The sequence below is a fragment of the Pongo abelii genome, chromosome 5, assembly GCF_028885655.2.
Source record: "Pongo abelii isolate AG06213 chromosome 5, NHGRI_mPonAbe1-v2.0_pri, whole genome shotgun sequence".
NCBI lineage: Eukaryota > Metazoa > Chordata > Mammalia > Primates > Hominidae > Pongo > Pongo abelii.
Genome location: NC_071990.2, coordinates 127303922 through 127323854, shown reverse-complemented (window position 1 = coordinate 127323854; position 19933 = coordinate 127303922). Strand labels below are relative to the sequence as shown.

Genomic DNA, 19933 nt, shown 5'->3' with positions numbered 1-19933 from the left:
AATATTTTTTCCTCATTGAGTCTTCATTTATTGGATACTTGTATTCATTGAGGAAAAAAATATAGATCTGAAGCTTTAGCTAGGAACAAAGATAAACAATACTACAACGGGTCTTTATGTAGATGAAAGTACTATTGCATTGTAATTGTAATAAAACATCTTTGACAACTAGAAACTGTCAGGAATAATACTGGCTACTATTTTAATATTAGAAAAAAATCTAATTTTATTGACACAGGAATGTTCTTTGCTTCCAACTTCTCTGCTGTCTTGTATATATTTACTCAATGAAGTTTCCAAAGTATCTTTCCAGGCTTAATCAATAGAAATATGCCTAGTTCCTGGGAAGAGAATGAGAGCTGTGAAAACTGCAGCTCCTGAAATATCCTCCAAGGTTCATACTATAACCATCACAACAGGAGAAAGGGTGATGAATATAATCAAATGATTCTTAAAGTATCTTCTAATCACTAAATGATAATTTGAATTTGAGGCTACTGTTGGGATAATGTTAACTTATGATTTTTAAAATTTATAATTACATAAAATTGCAATCATATTAATAGGACTAAAACAAAAACAGAAATACCACCGACAATTCTGATATCCTAACAGATCAAACCATTTTTAAGGTTTCCACATTCCCATCTGTTCTTGTCCAAATGTGTACATAGTTTATACAGCTTTCTTTTCATTGCAATCAGAGCCAAGCCATAATTGTTGTATTTAACATTATATAATATACTTTTACCACATTGCTAGTCCTTGTAGTCATGTTTTACAGCTATATTTCATGAAGTTAATAAACCATAATTAGCCTGTATTCCTATGCTGTCAGGATATTTAGTTTGTTTGTATTTCTTTAATTGTATGAATGATGTTACAGTAAATATCCATACAGTGTATGACTTTCACTATGGTTTGAATTATTTCCTCAAGATTAGTTCCCAGAAAAGGGATTACTGGGCCAAGGGGCATGATTTTATAGCTTGTGATTCATCCAGCCTAATGGCTCTTGAAAGACTGACTAGTTTGCTGTGACATCAGCATTGCAGTTTGTGTCTTAAGTTTCATAACAACCTTGCTTATCCTTTTAGTTTATATAAAGTTTTACCTGACTCCATTTGCGTTCCTTTCAGTATTAAGGGCTTGAACATTTTTCAATATTTTCTTCCTGTCTGTAGCTTTTCTTTTGTGAACTGGATTTCTGTGATATGTGGTATCAACGTTTTTCTTTTTTTAATTTGTGGGAGTCTTTATGTAAGGTGGACATTAATAACTATCAAATGTGTTTCCGAGCTGTTGTTTCCCTTTTTATACTAATCATGTCTTTTCCCCCACAGTACAGACATCAATTTTCTTATACTTTAAAGGTGTATTTCTTTATAGAGTTCTCCTTCAAAACATGGACTGTTGTTACCTAAAACAAGGTGTGTATCAGTGTATATGACATATTACCATTTCTATTACAAAAGTAAATATAGCTATTGATAGATACTATGATTGTACATGGGTATGATGGTTATGTTTCAACTTGGTGTGGCCATCCACAGTACGCAGCTTTTGGTCAAACAGCAGCCTTGATGTTTCTATTAAGGTATTTTAAGATGTGATTAACATTTATATCAGTAGACTCTGAGTAGAGCAGATTATGCTCCATAATGTGGGTGGGCCTCATCCAATCAGGTGAAGGCCTTAAGAGAAAATGACAGAGGTCTCTTAAGGAAGAAGGATTCTACCTTCAGACTTTCTTCAGGCTTGATACTGCAATACCCACTCTTTCCCCAGTCTCCAGCCTGACAGCCTGTCCTGAAAATTTCAGACCTGCCAGCCCTTAACAATCGCATGAACCAATTCTTTAAAACAGATCTCTATGTATAACACATATATTTTGGTTCTGTTTCTCTGGAGAATCTTGACTAATGTTATACAATAAACTACTCTGAAAGGCTGTAAAGGAAACAGATCAAAATGGTTACTTCCAGGGAATGGAATGGGGTGGGAGAAATACATTTTATATTGTATATATATATCTATCTTTAAATTATTTTAATATTTGGAATAGGTAGTACATTTATATGATTCAAACATCGAAATTATATTTTAAAAGGCATATAATAAGAAGTTTCCTTCTTACATCCCTGTCTACCCCAAGCCCCATAGGTGACCACTTTATTCACTTCTTATATTTGTAGTGTTTATATAGATATAAATATGAATATATATTTTTTCTCTTATTATTTGTTGGGAAAAAGCTGAGTGTTGGGAGGGAAACTGAGGCAGGGCTTGCATAGTCCTTTGGAATGTGTCTAGACTTGCTGGCTCCTTGCTTCTAGCCCTCCTAGGCTCCTATTCCTATTATCTCAAGTAGCAGAACATGTTCCACATAAATGCTAAACCATCACAGCTGTAAATCATGTGCTTAATGCAACGTGCTCTTTTGACCTCCACATTCTCACCACCTGTTTCTTTGTTGGATTACCAATAAATATCGTGGGCTCCCAGAGCTCGGGGCCTTCACAGCCTGCGTACAATAGTGATGATGCCCTCGTGTCCCACCTTTTTATCTCTCACTGTCTTTTTCTCAATCCTTTGACTCCAATTAGGAGAAGGAAAAAGAGTAAATACACATACAGACTCTAAGTATGCTTACCTAGTCCTCCATGCCCACGTAGCAATATGGAGAGAAAGGGAATTCCTAACTTCCGAGGGAACACCTATCAAACATCAGGAAGCCATTAGGCCCCCAAAATTTTCCTTACCTCTGAATCTACTTCCTCTGATCCCTGCCTAAAGATAATTTTATGGGGAAGAGGATCTGCTTGTGTCTCTCCAGGTGACAATCAGGTGCCTGTGTGGGTACCCACCAAACATCTGAAGATCTATCATGAGCCACAGCATCTAGTAGACCCACCTGTACAGTGCGAATTGAAGGTCTGAAAAGCCTCGATTTGCTTTCTCTATGCCTTCTGTTAATCAGAGAAGGCCTGTTTCTCATTATCAGTGAAAGTTTTACCTCACAGTAATTAACCAAAGAGGCAGAAACTGAGTTAATGAATGTTTCAGCAACGGCATGCCTCCTGGCTACAACCACAAAGTTTTTGCTTCTGTTTCAGTAGATTTACTAACGTGGGGGAGGGGGTATGCTTGTGTTTTTGCAGGAGATGAACAAACCGTGTGGATGCCCTCAAGATGTGTACGACCATGGAACGGGAGCATGGATCCCAACCATGGACCGGGTTCCCCCAGTACGAGCCATGAGCCACTTGAATCTGATTGCGAAGATGGAACGAAGACCGACCAGAGTCACGATGCTTAATGGACCAATGCTTTCTGACTCAGCTCCTCTCTACCCTGAATAAAAGAGACTCTAATAGTTAGGCAGGAGTATCATCGCCCCTATTCAGCATAAAGAAGTTACAGAAGATGGACCTTCATCCTTCTGCAACCCCTAGGATTAAGGGTCCTTCTGTAAAAGGGAAAGGGGAGGTATGTGGGAAGCATTCAAACCAGAGCGACTCCAGTTTGAATAAGGGCTAGGAAAAATGAAGCTGGATCACTGACTGGCAATTAAGGGCTGCACAGCCTGCAAGTGCCTTGCTCAATTAAAAGAGGCCACCTCTTATGCTAGTAATAATGACAGTAATAATGATAGTTTCTCTTTTACAAAAAAGAGAAGGGAGGCATGTTGCGAAAAAGCTGAGTGTTGGGAGGGAAACTGAGGCAGGGCTTGCATAATGTCCTTTGGAATGTGTCTAGACTTGCTGGCTCCTTGCTTCTAGCCCTCCTAGGCTTCTATTCCCATTATCTCAAGTAGCAGAACATGTTCCATATAAATGCTAAACATCACAGCTGTAAATCATGTGCTTAATGCAACGTGCTCTTTTGACCTCCACATTCTCACCACCTGTTTCTTTGTTGGATTACCAATAAATACCGTGGGCTCCCAGAACTCGGGGCCTTCGCAGCCTTCGTACAATAATGATGGCCCCCTGGTGTCCCACCTTTTTATCTCTCACTGTCTTTTTCTCAATCCTTTGACTTTGTCGCCCCCACAACCTGGTGTTGGGTCTGATCACCCCAACATTATTCTTTATCTTGCTTTTTCACTTAATAATATATCCTAGATAGCTTTCCACACCAGTATATAGACAGCTCCCTCATTCTTTATTTTACAGCTACACAGTACTTACTAACTGGATTTATTATAGTTACATAGCCATTCTCTGGGTTGTTTTCAAGAGTGTACCATAACGAACAATGCTATGATGAATTAAATTTGCATGTGACTCATTTCACACGTGTACAGGCAAAGCCACAGGACATTCTCAGAAGTAGGATTGCATTGTGAAAGCAACAACTCAATTTGTCATTTTCACATATAACCTCACATTCTTCTGTATAGGGATTATATTATTTTTGCCCTCCCACCAGCTATCTCTCTCTTGAACCACTGAACTATTTTTGCCATGTAGAATGAACTTCCCTATTAAAAGCTAACTTAGAAAACATGAAATAAATCATCACTCCAGAGAGGTTTGACAAAGATACAATTATAAATCTTAGTTTTTTCAATACTTAAAAATTTAGTCCATCTTAAATATGTTTTGAAGTAGAGTTGAGAACGACCTATGCTTCACTATAACTTTTGGAAAAGGAAATACATATTATGTGCATAGCCACACTGGATAAAATGTATGGGCATAAGTGGTTCCTAATAGGTTGCTGTTTAGCTGACTTGAGAGAAAAAGGCATGCAGTCCCTAATATCTGAGAACTAGCCTAGTACTATCAGCCAGGCCTCAGTGTTACTAAGAGCTGGCTTAGCATTCACAGCTATGCCCGACGTTTTCCTATTTAACATAATTTTCCAGAACATCAACACTAAATAAGGCCATTCTATGACCATGATGAATCACAACAAAAACAAGACAACTCTGTCATCAGAGCTGAACACAAACAACACAACGTTATCCAGCCACAAAAATGACCAAACGTCTTCCTAATTTGGGTAATGAGAATGACTGTGCTTCCTTCCCAATTACAGCATTAGTCTCTCCAGTCTTCCTTCCTTCTAGATAGGATTTAATAAAATACCCAATCTTAAAATTACCCCTACTTCCTGACAGCAACCCATTTAGAGCAAGGCCCTGCTTCCTTGAATCCTCCCCCAAATCACCTAACACAAACCGAAATCCCATAAGTCCTTTATTTTTTTTTCTGAGACAGGGTCTCACTCTGTCACCCAGGCTAGACTGGAGTGGTGTGATCTCGGCTCACTGCAACCTCTGCCTCCCAAGTTCAAGTGATTCTCCTGACTCAGCCTACTGAGTAGTTGAGATTACAGGCATGCACCACCACTCCCGGCTAATTTTTGTATTTTTAGTAGAGACGGGGTTTCACCATGTTAGCCAGGATGGTCTCGATCTCCTGACCTCGTGATCCACCCACCTCGGCCTCCCAAAGTGCTGGGATTACAGGCATGAGCCACTCCTTTCTAACATCCTCTTACTGAGGTAACCCATGGCTCCCTATATGGTGTGTGTTCTCCCTCACTGCAATAAGTTAACCTGACTTACTCAATTATAGGTGTGTTCCTGCTGGTCTTTGTCTAGAGGGTGTTGCTTCCTTTGACAACACTTCCTGGGCACCCACTGTGTGCCAATGACCCTGCCTTCATGAAGCCTCCCTTCTGGAATGTTAGAGCTGGACACCGGATGGCATTTCATTCAACTAACTTTCCTTAGGTATCAGAGAATGAGGGCTCTGAATGAAAACATCAGGATCACAGCCAGGACTAGATTTCCTGTGGTGGCAATCTGCGTTCTTTCTATCACACTAAAAAGTCCTCCTCTCATTCCACAATGGTTTCTGAACCATTTCCCAGTTAATTTTCTAGTTACAACACAAAACACATTTTTTTATCACTTTTTGGACCCACTTTCCATTAGGCACTACTCACTTTTCCTCTAACATTTTACTCTCCTTTGGGAAAGTCTTTGGACAATCATAGACACTGAGTGAAAAAGGAAACGTTCTAAGAATGCTGAGTTCATGCAATCAAATATTCTTGTGCAAGACTGCAAGGGAATGAAGAATCAAGCACGGATTTGGAGTTAAGCTTTCATTTCTTCTTAGACTTTGCAAGAAAATGTAAAGTGTGAAAAGTGCAGGTCAATTAATGTTTTAGGGAGAGAAACTATCTTAGCAATTGCTAGTCATTTCCCTTTCTGGTGACAAAAACATTAAGTTGCTCAGGGACATGATTATTTTAATTATGCAGATTTAAGTAGGACTTAGTATTCTGGAGACAGGTATGACTGAGTATACCCTGTTTGATGAAGACCACTCATCATTCCTACAACCCATCGGGAAGGTGGATGGGGTAGTAGGTCAGAGAGAAGGAAGATTTATATAAAGTCTGTAGGATTTCCTGAGGAGGAATCAAACGTCTAATACCATCTCTTTTGAAGATCTCAATATTATTAGAGCTTCTCTGATGAATTAGAGTGGTCCTAGCGTAGATAAGTCCACAGAAAAAGACAACGTCCCTTTCTCCATTCCATTGTTCCTGAAGGGAAACTCTCCAAAGGGGTTGGAGAAGTGGTCGGGTCTTGTCATAACCATTTTAGGAGCAGACAAATTGAGGCATGGTGTGCTACTGATTCTGAAACTTAGATCAAGCCCCCTGCCACTGTGGGCATGTTATGGAAGGAAATGGCTGCATGTGCATATGTGTGAGTTTCTTAGGTTTAACAAGAAGATGTGCGATGGAGTGTACTGGGGTGTCAATTTTGGCATAAAGCATTCTTACCTGCTGGTGCCATTTTCTCTAGAAGAAATATCTCAGCCTAGGACAGGAATCGGGTGACCAGGTAAGGGGGCATATCCCAAGCCTACTCTCTTAGAACGGCTGGGTTTTCTGTGAGTAATAAATCTAGGCTCCGGGTTTGCTTGTTCCCAGAGTGGACTATTTCGCAGCAGCCATGGCCAGCCCTTTAAACTGAGTAAGCACGGGGTTTCTTGGGACTTACCACTGGAGGAATGTTTCTAGAGAAGAGGAAAAAGCACTTTCAATATATCACACAATAGAGGCTTAGAGTCGTAAACACTTAACATTAAGCAGAAAAGCAACCTTATGTTTTAACCAATGCTGGTAAAATATACCATCTACCTAAAAAGAAAAGCTGTGATTTCCTGCCTTAAGGACCTTACATTGTAGAGTAACTCTATGAGGCATGTATTACTGTGCCAAATTTAAAGTTAAGGAAATTGAGAGTTGGGAAGACTCAATAATGTGCCCAAACACCCCATCCCCGGAAACGTTCCAGTAATTCTAAGCTGTTCCCCAACCCCTGCTTTTTTAAAATAAATGCTAAGTCCAAGGAGGTAGGAACATTTTAGTATCTGTCCACAGTCAGAGATCTCATGTCATAGTATGGGCCAATTACTTCCTTGGCTTTAGGTTTCGTTAATAAATCTAAAGGAGTATTAGTGAGATGTCCCGAGTGGCCCTTAGGGCACACGCAGCCCGGTCCCTGTTATTCCTGCTCCTGCACCTTCTGCTGATGACGGACTCACAGCACCACCGGGGCCAGCTCGTCAGTGCTGTGCTCTGTGTTTGGGGAGTGTGAAGGGGAAGCCGCCCTGAATGCCTCCCCCATCGCTCAGGTGGTACGCTCTGTCTCTGCAGTCAACAGAGTCACCCAAACCTTGGGTAGCCTCAGGGGAGGTGAGATGGGAAACCTCAAAGGTACATCTGCAATGGGGCACTCTGCCGGGAAATGCTTGTTCTTTCCTCTGAGATGTTCGGGGCACTGGCAGACTCCTATTTCCCTCAACAGCAGCCTCCCACATAATATCCCCTCATTCTCTCATGTAGACAGGACCCTCATGCTATGCCTCTGAGAGAAGAGGAGGAGGAATGAAGAAGGGACATGGCCTGTCCCACAAGAGGATATTAAGATTCATGTAGAATCAATTTGCTTACTTAAGTTCTAAGTCCTCTGGAGACCAGGTGGAAGGAGTCAATGTCCCTCTTCCCAGCTCTCCTTCCTTTCAATTCTCTATCTTTTGTTTAGGTTATTTTTATGATTTACTTGGGGGAGAGGATATGACTTCATATTTTTTCCTTCTAGGTTACAGTTGCCTTGTTTATTTAACCTAATTATTGGAATGTTCTTTTCATTCACTGGGTTTTCCTAGTGGGTCATTTCCCAGAACTCAACTCTGCCCTCTGGAAACAGACCTCAAGTTCTGAAATTCCCCTTCTGATCCCTCTGCCTTCCATCTCACCCACATCTTTCTCCTGGCTATACCAGCTATGCTCCCGCCCTGACCCCTCTTCCTCCTCTCTCCCCAGTCTTCAGCCTCTCCTGGGTTCATATACTTTAGTATCTCTCTTTCAGGCTCACCCTCACCAGTGCCCCCTAGAGGCAGGCCTACAAGCAGTGATCCTCCTGCACCTGCCCTTCCAAACACCTTCCCACAGAAACAAACACAATTATCTTTCCAGCTCTTCTCTTGGGATGATGAATGTAGCTAGGTTTGCTTATTTGGGCTTAATGGGTCCACTACAAAGGCAGCTAATCTTGGCTAGGAAAAACCCTCTCCTGGTGCAGCTCCGTACTCACCTGTAGCTTTTTTTCTTTCCTACTCTACACAGTACATACTTAGCCTCTATTTTTTCAAGCTCACCCCACTCTCCTACCTGCCCCCTCTCGGAATGGAAGATTCTCTACTGTACTGTTCTTAAAATGTGTTCCCTCTGCCATCCCTCTTAGCACTCTTTTTCTTCAAAAGGAGTAACTGCTCTTTGACCTGTTTTAACCCTCCTCTCTGTACTTTTAAGGGTCCCACTCCCTGGTGAATTTCCTCAATTATTTCCACCACCCCACCTTGCAACCTTTCCATTCCCCTATCTCCTTCATCTGGATCCATAAATTCCATGCTTGTAATCCCAGGACTTTGGGAAGACAAGGTGGGAAGACTGCTTGAGGCCAGGAGTTTGAGACCACCCTGGCCAATATGGTGAAACCCCATCTCTACTAAAAATACAAAAATTAGCCAGGTGTAGTGGTGCACACCTGTAAAATCCCAGCTACTCGGGTGGCTGAGGCACAAGAATTTCTTGAACCCAGGAGGCGGAGGTTGTAGTCAGTCGAGATCACGCCACTGTACTCCAGCCTGGGCGACAGAGTGAGACTCTGTCTCCAAAAAATAAAAATAGTAAAAATAAATAATTTTTTAAAAGTGTTCAGATTTTATTTATTCCCAAAGTCCCTCCCACACCTCACTTTCCCTTTAGAGTGTATTGTTGACATCTGGGCTGGCAGATTTCCCAATTCCTTTTCATTCCTGAACTCTTCTATTCTGATTTTGTTCACCTTTCTGTATATGCCCTTTGTTAAATCGAACCTGGCTCCGGTATTTTCTGGAAGGTGGTAGAGTTTTAAAATCTTATTCCTGACGGGGTGCGGTGGCTCACGCCTGTAATCCCAGCACTTTGGGAGGCCGAGGCAGGCAGATCATTTGAGGTCAGGAGTTCTAGACCAGCCTGGCCAACATGGTGAAACCCCATCTCTTCTAAAAACACAAAAATTAGCTGGGCGTGGTGGCAGGGGTCTGTAGTCCCAGCTACTTGGGAGGCTGAGGCAGAAGAATCGCTTGAACCCAGGAGGCATAGGTTGCAATGAGCCGAGATCGCACCACTGCACTCCAGCCTGGGCGACAAGAGTGAAACTCTGTCTCAAAAAAAAAAAAAAAAATCTTATTTCTTCCTTCACCACTCTAGTGAAGCTGATCTTCTCAAAGATCATCCACTGTAAACATCAGCAGTATCTCAGTCATCACCCGTTTTAACCTTGGCAGGTCTGTCAATGGCTTTTTGGAAGCTCTCTGTGACTCACGCTGTGGTCTGGATAAACCACTGAGCTTCTCTGGGCTTCCACTACCTCAGGACACTAAGCAGCGCTGATGGATGAGTGAACAGAATTACCAGTAATTACTCATCCTGGCTGCTACCTGCTGCTGAAGCAGTGGGTGTGTGGTAACACCCATGAACAGAGAACTGGGTCAAGTACTGGGTCCCAAGAAACCACTAATATTTAAAGAGAAAGCAGAGCCGTCCTAGCAAAAGGCCAAGAAGAAACAGCAGGCAGGCAAAATCGAGCTCATAAAATGCAAATCTGAGCATTTCACCAAACTGCCTGTAATGTTTTCCCAATGTCTCCTCATAGGTTTTGGGATAAATTTGACCTCTTTGGGGCTGCCTGGGAGCTTTGTTTTATACCAGTCTCCAAAATGCAGCCAGTGTCCATTCTGGCTCTGTGCTCACACTATTGCTTTCTTTTTAAATTAAGAATCATGGCAAAGGTAAGCCCAGTGAAGTGTCTAAGGCTGCGGCAGGGGAAGGCTTCCCAGGGGCCATGGTTAAACTGGGTGTTGAGGGAGGCAGAAGAGTCCATTAGAGGAGGAAGGAGAAAGAGCATTCTACTGGAGGGAACCCATGCAAAGTCATGGCATTGGAAGACCAGGTGCTTCCAATGCTGCAGTGAGGTCGAAGTGGACATGGCAGAGCAAAAGGAGGACAATGCCATCAGGTCACTGGTTATTTCTGACAAAGGATTCTGTAAAGAAGACAGAGATGCAGGATACCCAGGCCTTGCCTCAGGGTGCTCAGGTGGTGGAGAGTAAACAAAAAAATGTTAGCACAGTGCCAACACAACAGCTGAGGGGCGTCCGAGCTGGGATGCTGGTGTTGAACATGAACTCAAGAGGCAGGGAAGGAATTCCTGGGAGGAGGAATAAAAGAACAAGACTTACCATTTGCTTAATGGAAAGGTAGGAGATGAGAAGAAAGAAGACAGAGCAGGTGGGTCACTAGGTCACAGAAAGTCCCAAGCATAAGATAAAATACTTGGACCTTAGCCTGTGGCCACTGTTTCCTGAAGTGTGGCGGGGCAGTCCCAGTGACTTCAGAGGGTATGCAGAAGAACATATTTTAATACTTATATATGTACTTAAAGGGTAGTGGCTCATGCCTTTGGGAGGCCAAGGTGGGCGGATCATGAGGTCAAGAGTTCGAGACCATCCTGTCCAATATGGTGAAACCCCGTATCTATGAAAAATACAAAAAAATTAGCCGGGTATGATGGCACACACCTGTAATCCCAGCTACTTGGGAGGCTGAGGCAGAAGAATCGCTTGAACCTGGGAGGCGGAGGTTGCAGTGAGCCAAGATCACGCCACTGCACTCCAGCCTGGGCGACAGAGCAAGATTCTGTCTCAAAAAAAAAAAAAAAAAAAAGGTAGTAAAAATTAGTACAACTAGCATATTATTTTTCTGATTTTACAGATATTGCTACTTAGGAAAAGACTAAGTAAGAAAAAAATTACTATTTAAATCCTATAAAGACAACAATTAAGTAAACAGTAGTATAGATGGTAGGCAGATCTAGGGATATTTGTGAGGGAGGGGATGTGTGTGAATAGCTGAAGCTGCCATAGGCAACCACAGGCACAGGGAGGCCAGGCATTCATAGCTTTAGCAGGAAGGGGCACGGACAGATCTGTGCTTGAGAAGGACTGATGTGGAGCCAAGTAGGGAGGGCCAGGAAAAGACAGGATCAACTAGAAATAAAGGCTTTGTTGCTATGGCTGCAATGGTGATCCAGGCAGGAGATAGTCAAGGCCAGACCCCAGGTGTGGCAGAGGGCATGGGAAGAAACCTGCCATACATGCTCTGCCAGGCACAAAATCAACCCGTCTACAACCCGGCCCCCAACTTTGTTTAGGTTTTCTGTTTAATTACAAATTTGGCCTTAATCAGATTTCTTCATATACCTCAAAGGTCTTTATCTTCAATACAAGGCTCCTTTAGGGATTTATCCCAAAGGAGACACCATATTCAAATTACAAATCCTTGTTTAGCAGACAGAGTTGTTGTCATCTCTAAAGAAGAAATTCAAAGAAGGTAAATGATAGTTTATTGGAAGGAAGCACCTAACTCACGCAACAAAGCACAACAGATTAAAGGAGAGGTAATAGCAGCAGCAGCAGCAACTAATTTTCATTTAATACATGGGCATGCTCACTTATTCTCATTATAATCCCATGACGTAGGCACTATTATGATCATTCCTATTTAATGCATGAAGAAACAGATGTTTACATAGATTAAGTCACCCAAGGTCACAGAGCATTTTAGGGGTGGACCTGGGATGAACACAAGGTCAGTTCATGGTCTTAAACAATATGCTTTACTATTTCTTTTAGGGTCACTTCCACTGTCCTGGTTTTGCTAGCTCATAAAAGCCTGTCACTGACAAAGTTCCAGGGCTTAAGGATTGAAAACCTGGTGAAAAACTGAAGAGTTGATGCTTGAAACAAACCATATTTCTACCTACCATTCACGCCTTAGGTGTATGAACTTTAGGTAAAATTACAATCTAGTTTATTGAACAAGATTTACTACTAGTTATGGTAGGATTTAATTTACTGTTGCTTCCCTTCCATCCCCACTTTAAAAAAAATATGGCTGTGAGTTAAAGTTTAAAAAGCATACATTTCTAAGTCAAAGACTTGAATTCCCAAGTTGGTTCCAGCCGTTACTAGCTGGAGGTTTTGGGAAAGTTCCTTAACCTCTCTGAGCTTCTAAAAGAAGATAAGAAAACTTAGCTCACCCTATCAGTGTTTGGATTATTAAATATGCAAGGAAGTTAATTCTACTTTTGGACAGATCTTTTAGAAAGTCTCTTCTACATGAGGATCTAAAACCTTGCTGATATAGAGAGAAGGCAGAGAAATACTAGGTAAAATAGGGTGGGGTCTCTGCAAGGGTTCCACCCTGAAGCCTGGACCTGTGGCCCTAAATGAGAACTTCACATCCCCGTTTTTCCCCCCAAATGTTGCTTTTTGGCCTGCCACACCCTCTACCCTGTGCCCATAAAGAACCCCACGCTCCACTGGCAGAGGAGCAGAGTGGCTCAGCAGAGGAAAGATGAGAAGAAGCACCTGAATGCTGAGAGGAAAAGAGGCAGCTGGACAGTCAGAGAGAAGTTTGGTCGGGGACGGTCGGAGGAGTTCAGCCAGGTTTGGCCAAACTCCAGGGGAAGATTATCTTCCCATTCCATCTCCTTTCCAGCTCCCCATCCCACTGAAAGCCACTTCTACTGCTCAATCAAATCTCCACATTCACCATCCTTCAAGTCCATGGGACCTGATTCTTCCTGGATGCTGGACAAGAATCCGGGTACCAAGAGGGCAGGGTGAAAAGGGCTATCACCCTGACTCTCCACTAAGCTGGTTTAACACTTAGTCATCCACAGACGGCAAATGCTAAAAGAGCACTGTTTGTAACCTATGCCCTCTGGGGCTCCAATGGTCGTGGGCAATCCCTAGGCGCTGCTGTGGGCAACCCCTAGACGCTACTATGGGCTGGTACATGGTTCATTCCCACTGGTGCCCAAAGGCACCCGCCCCAGCTCCTGTACCCACTCACCTGCGTGCTCCCCCTCCTGCAAGGGGTTTGAGTGCAGCAGCTGAGTAAAGGAGATATCCCTGTCGCAAGTCCCATGAGGGGGTTAAGGGAACTCTCTCATCTCATTGCCATTTACATTGTTGTAAAACCAACAAACGTGATCAAAATAACGCAGAGCAGTTGGGGAATTATTGCCCTATCAAAAGCTGCATGATTGGTAGGAAAAGAAACTGGGGGTACACACAGCAAAATATAATCCCGAAACTCACTTGACTTAAAATTGATAAGCAGGAACCTTTAAACAATTTAATAGCTATTACATTAAAAACATACTTCAGAGTATATTATGGCACAGAGAATGGGAAATACTGAAAGAGGACATGTAAAGAAAGGAAAAAAGAATGTGCCCTAGAAAGTATTGAAATGCATGTGCATGCAGTTTCATTGGTCATTTGTATTGTCCATCATAAATTATTCAAATGCATGTCTGTCTGAAACTTCTGCGGGTTCCATTCTGAAAACAGCTACAGAAGCCCAGTAGGGCAAAGCAGTTTTCACCACAGAGGTTGCCGCTAGAAAACGACTGCCTTTTAAAATCCAGTCCTAATGGCCTGGCTGGAAATTCTCATGTGAAAAAGGTAATTTTCCTTGCACTGTAGGGCCTCTTCCAGTTTCAGTATTCTAAAACTCCAAATTAAATCAATGGTTAGTAATACCCAGGTATAATGTCCATTTTTAAAGGGTCTTAGTGTGTCTATCAAAAAAAAAAAAAAACTTTATTTATTTACAAACCAACTAACTACTCTTCTTTGGATCTAATGTACAACAATGTGACTATAATTAACAATGCATTGTAGACAGGTCCTTTTTTGCTAACGAGTGTTCTTACCACACATACCAAAAAAGAAGAAAATGGCAACTGTGTGGTAATGAGGATGTTTAATTAGCTCCATTGTGATGTATATTTCACAATGTACACATACATGAAATCATCAGGTTGAACATCTCAAAAATATATAATTTTAAGTTGTCAACTCTATCTCAATAAAGCTGGAAAGAAAAATACTCTTTGGTTCACCAAAAATAATAGGAACGCTCTGTTGAGAAAGCTCAAAACAGCAGTTGTGGTTATAAAAAGGATTACTTGAAAATGAATAAAAACTTAAAAGTTTATATTAATATCAATGCCAGAGGCCTCAGGCTGGCAGCCCATAGCGTGGATTCAGAATATGTTTTCTTCGCTCTGCTCACTATCTTTAAAAGTAAACAGTGGACAATACTTAACAACTGGGGAGATTTAACACATTTAATCGATATTTTGACTTCCTTTTTGAAAAAGATGAGAAGATGTAGCAACACCCCAGGCCCATGTTCCCATTCCCACCTAGCTACAGAGGTCCACAGCGGCTACTGGTAGAGAAGGAGCTCTATAATTAACACTGGCCTCATGCTTCCTTCACCCCCATTCCACAGCCCCTGCAGGCATTCAGGTTTGCAATCATTACTGTTTCTGCATACTTACTCCCAAACACTGTGTGCAGCACCCATTGGCAGGGATTAATTAGTCTGCAGTGGAAATGGACCCTCAGCTATTCTCCAAAGCTGCTTGTCTCAAAGCTTGCTCCACCACCAGAAAGCACGGTGAAGAGCTCACTTACAAAGAAGATTATTTTTTCATGAGCTTAGGTCTCACTGTAGAGTGAATGATTAACTCAAGGTATTTGCCAAAGCTGGTTACTGAAGTTACTGGGGGGTGGTTGCCTAAGAGGGTGTTTTTGGAGGGTAATGAATTTCTGGAATTTTCAGTTGATGAAAAAAAGGTAAAATAATCAGGAAGGAAGAGCAAGCAGTGTCACTTTAAAACATAAAATAATCAATAATTACATATTTGTTTAGGGGTGTTCCAAAATTCATACTAAATAGGAAGACAAGAAGACAATTCTTGTAGGGATGTTTTGGAGATCTTGTTTGGGTTTTTTCTTTACTAGTGACTTTCAACTTAAAGAATCATCATAAAATTACAGTATAACACATTGGTAAGTGGTACTTACAAATCACAGGGTTCGTATTCTGAAATATACCTAGTATGGCTGAGTAGGACCTCAGTTGTTCCAGCAAGTACAGTACTAAAAAATGTTCAAGATTATGGTCTTCTTGGCGCCAGGAGTCATTAAAGATTCCAGGTTAGCCGTGATCCCAGTAGAAGCAAGGTGACTTTTGATCAGAAAATTCCACATTAACTATGGTTAAAGATTTCATGCTAGAAAACTAGGTCAGTTTGTAATTCCTTTAATTCATCCCTTATTTCTAAGAAAAGGTGCTGTTAAGAGCATTTGGCTGTCTTCATGAAGGTCCTTAGGATTTGGACATCTTTCCATTGTAAAACAAGTTTAATAGGGAATCAATTTTATTTTTTATGATTGTTTCCCATTATAAAATAATGCATGCTCACTAAATGCATGTGAATAGAATATTTAATGGCAGAAAAATACACATTTTTAAGGAAAAGCAATTTATATATACTATATATGTATGATCTATATAGTATTATTACATTAATCCATGCATTGAAAGAAAGGCTAAAAGGCTATACAGATAAAATGAATTGTAGTTAGTTCTCTGTAACAAAACTATGAGATTTCAATTTTCTTCTTTTTGCTTTTCTGTATTTTCTAAATATTAGTCTATACAATTTTAATTATAAGAAATAACAAATACTTTTTTTTGTTTATTAGATTGTAAGCTCATTTATTCATGCACCCATCCAACTAATGTTTAGGAAAATGTATTATAGGCTGGGCACAATGGCTGATACCTGTAATCCTAGCACTTTTATGAAGGGTTTTTAAAAATACAGAAGGGGTTTAGACATCAGTCCTGAAGGCTTAAGATATTTTTGTGGGAATGAAACAAGATCAGAATAGTTTTTTTTAGAAGATTATCATAGACATATGGTACAAAATAGGTTTTAAGAAGAGGAACTAAAGAATAGGAAATTGTTATTTTCAAGTATTACATTCACAATCAGAGTAGCACAAAGTCAAGAAGGGCATCCATTTGTCGCCCAATCTGCTCTCTTAATGCTCTCTGATTTAGCTCTGGGCAAACTGATAGCTGAGGTAGTGGGTTAATTTCTTTGATAATCCTCTTTGAGTTTTTAAGAGTAGAAATTCTCCTTGAGATGATGAAGATAACATGGGATGATCTTTGTAAAAATATGTGCTCAACCAGAATAATCTGATGCTTTTATAATGTTGCAATTCAGGCACCTGAATGACATCAGGGTCCAATGAAGCTTAGCACCCACAGGTTTAAAAATGAGTAAGATTTCAGATGGATGGCACATCATGAAAAGCTCAGTACTCATGCCTTTCAGGCTTTGCTCTAAATATTCCAGAACCAAGAGTGAATAGTTTAGAAAAACAAAAAGAAGATACAAAGAGAGTTCAAAAATCCTGACTATGACCTGTCATCAACTAGTCACTCCTAACAATAAAGTATAGCTTTTGTGGCCAAAATGTTACTACACGGTCTTTGTATGTATGGATGCTACTACTCAACATGTTAAAAAGGGGCTGGGCATGGTGGCTCACATCTGTAATCCCAGCACTTTGGGAGGCCAAGGCAGGCGGATCACTTGAAGTCAGAAGTATGAGACCAGCCTGGCTAAAATGGTGAAACCCTGTCTCTACTAAAATTCAAAAATTAACCAGGCATGGTGGCAGGTGCCTGTAATCCCAGCTACTTGGGAGGCTGAGGCAGGAGAAATGCTTGAACCCAGGAGACGGAGGCTGCAGTGAGCCGAGATCATGCCATTGCACTCCAGCCTGGGTGACAACAGCAAAATGCCATCTCAAAAAAAAAAAAAAATGTGAAAAAGGAAATATATCCCAATTTGCATTTACTATAGTAAAGAATTTAAAGCCAGCAGAGAGATTGGACTAACATGTCTTTAAATATATATTGATATGAAAGTAATCTCATAAAATTAAAATGTGATTAGAGATAAAGTAAAAATTGTGTGCTATTATACCAATTCCAGGAAAAATAATAGAGAATAGAAAATAAAACTAAGAAATTCTTAAAGAAGCCTATTTAGGGAATAAAAACTATGAGCTTAAGGCTCTGTTCTACACAGAGCTAAGAACTAAGTATGAAACATATTTAACTATGAAACACCTATTTTCTATCCCATTAGTTGTTCATGGGACTAGCTTTCCATTGAATATCCTGGGGGAAATGTTGACTTAAAGAAAAGGTACCATTTCCTAAAAAGGGGCCTTGAGCTCTTGGTTCTAATCTTTGGTCCAGGCAACCATGGAGAACTCTGGGTGATGAACTATACTATAGGAAATACTACTGTTAGTCTCAAATTGGACTATCAGGTATATACACGCAACATAGATTATACCTTTTAAACTGACAGATACCTGTGTGCGCATGTATATGTTACTCATTTTTATTGTGAAAGCACAAAAATCCCAAATATTATAATGAGATAGTGAGACTTTGAATTATGCTTGACATTATGTAATAACTTATCATGTTTTCTAAAACAGAATCAATTTAACTTATACATAGTGAGTTTATCCTAAATACGTGTGCAAACACAAAACATAACTGTCTATTGAGTATAAATCAGTTTGCTGATCCTAAATAGAAGCCAATTAGAGAAACAGCACTTTAGAATACTTTTTAACAAATAAATGTATTATACATTTTTATATTAAGGTATAAATAATTTTTTATTTTTATTTTTGGAGACAGGGTCTTGCTCTTTTTTCAAGGTTGGAGTGTGGAGGCATGATTTTAGCTCACTGCAGCCTCTACACCTCGGGCTCAAGTGATCTTCCCACTTCAGCCTCTTGAGTAGCTGGGACTACAGGTGTGTGCCACCATCCAGCTAATTTTTGTATTTTTTTGTAGAGATGTGATTTCGCCATGTTGCCCAGGCTGGTCTTGAACTTCTGAGCTCAAGCAATCTGTCCACCTCAGCCTCCCAAAAGTGCTGGGATTACAGGCATGAGACACCAGGCCCAGCCATAAACTCTGTTTATTAAAGGAATCACACAGAACCAAAACTCTCCAGCTTCAACTGGCCTTACCTTATATCAAACAGATGTTATATAAAAAGTGCTCACTCACCTTTAAAATAAAACATTTTATAGCTACATTTGTTTTTTTATTCATCTACTGAATTAGATATAAAGAATCATAACACTCAGTGTTCCAAGCATCTGGGGAAAAGGATGTTCTTATGCTGGTGGGTGTATATATGGTCACATGCTTTCATGTGCAACATGTATTTAAAGCCTTAAACATATTCTTTGATTTCATAAGACTCCCTGAAGGATTTTACAGATACTTTTAATGTAACATTGCTTATAATGGCCAAAAATTCAAAAGAACCTAATATCCAAAGTAAGTACATGATTAAATCAATCAGAAAACATAATGGTGTGCTAACTGTACTTCATATATATATATATATACATATATATATATACACACACACAGACACACACACAGACACATATATATATGAACTAACATAGCATATGATATGGTTGAGATCTGTGACCCTGCCATATCTCATGTCGAAATATAATCCCCAGTGTTGGAGGTGAGGGTTGGTGGGAGGTGTTTGGGTCGTGGGGGCAGATCCCTCATTGCTTGGTGCTGTCCTTGCTGTAGTGAGTTCTCCCGAGATCTGGGTGCTTAAAAGTGTGTAGCAACTCCCCCCACTCTCTCTCGTTTCCACTCCTGCTATGTCAGAGGCCTGCACTGTCTTTGTCTTCTGCCTTGGTGTTGTAAGCTTCCTGAGGCCTCAACAGAAGCAGATGGCCAGCACTATGCTTCCTGCACAGCCTGCAGAACTGTGAGCCAGTTAAACCTTTGTTTCTCATCAATTAACCAGTCACAGATATTTCTTTATAGCAACCCAAGAATGGCCTAACGCAGCATTATGATGTGGAAAATGTACACAGCATATTAAGTGGAAAAAAAGCCAATTGCAAAACAGATTCTTTCTCCATCTCCTTTTGGCTTATCTGTATGTTCAAGTGTTACTAAAGCTATCTCAGCATAATTTTTTTTCAAGTTAAACAAAAATAAAAATTTAAACCCCATGAGCTTTCCTTCTCCTTCTCTCCCTTCGCTTTCTTATTAGTTTACTTGTTATACAAATCACACTAACCAATTTAAAAAGTTTGGATTAAACATTTATGCATGGCTTGACAAACTCTACATAATTCCTGCTACTTAACACTATTTCCATCTTATTTATTTTAAAAGCTGGATAATATAGAATTAATTATTATAAAACATTTCAGAGATTAAAAGGCTATAAATAATTGGAAAAAAGAGAAAAGTTTTACTTTAGAGAAGAATTATTGGTTCTTTCTAATCAAGGACAATCTGTCAGCATTAAGAAAGGGAAGGGGGGAATAAGACA

At 40.5% G+C, this 19933-nt stretch overlaps 1 protein-coding gene across 10 annotated transcripts in view; it reads right to left on the bottom strand.

Moving 5' to 3' along the window:
- Positions 1-19933, bottom strand: part of NCOA7 (nuclear receptor coactivator 7) — a 153376-nt gene that overhangs the window by 16115 nt on the left and 117328 nt on the right. The gene's annotated exons all lie outside the window — the stretch shown is intronic.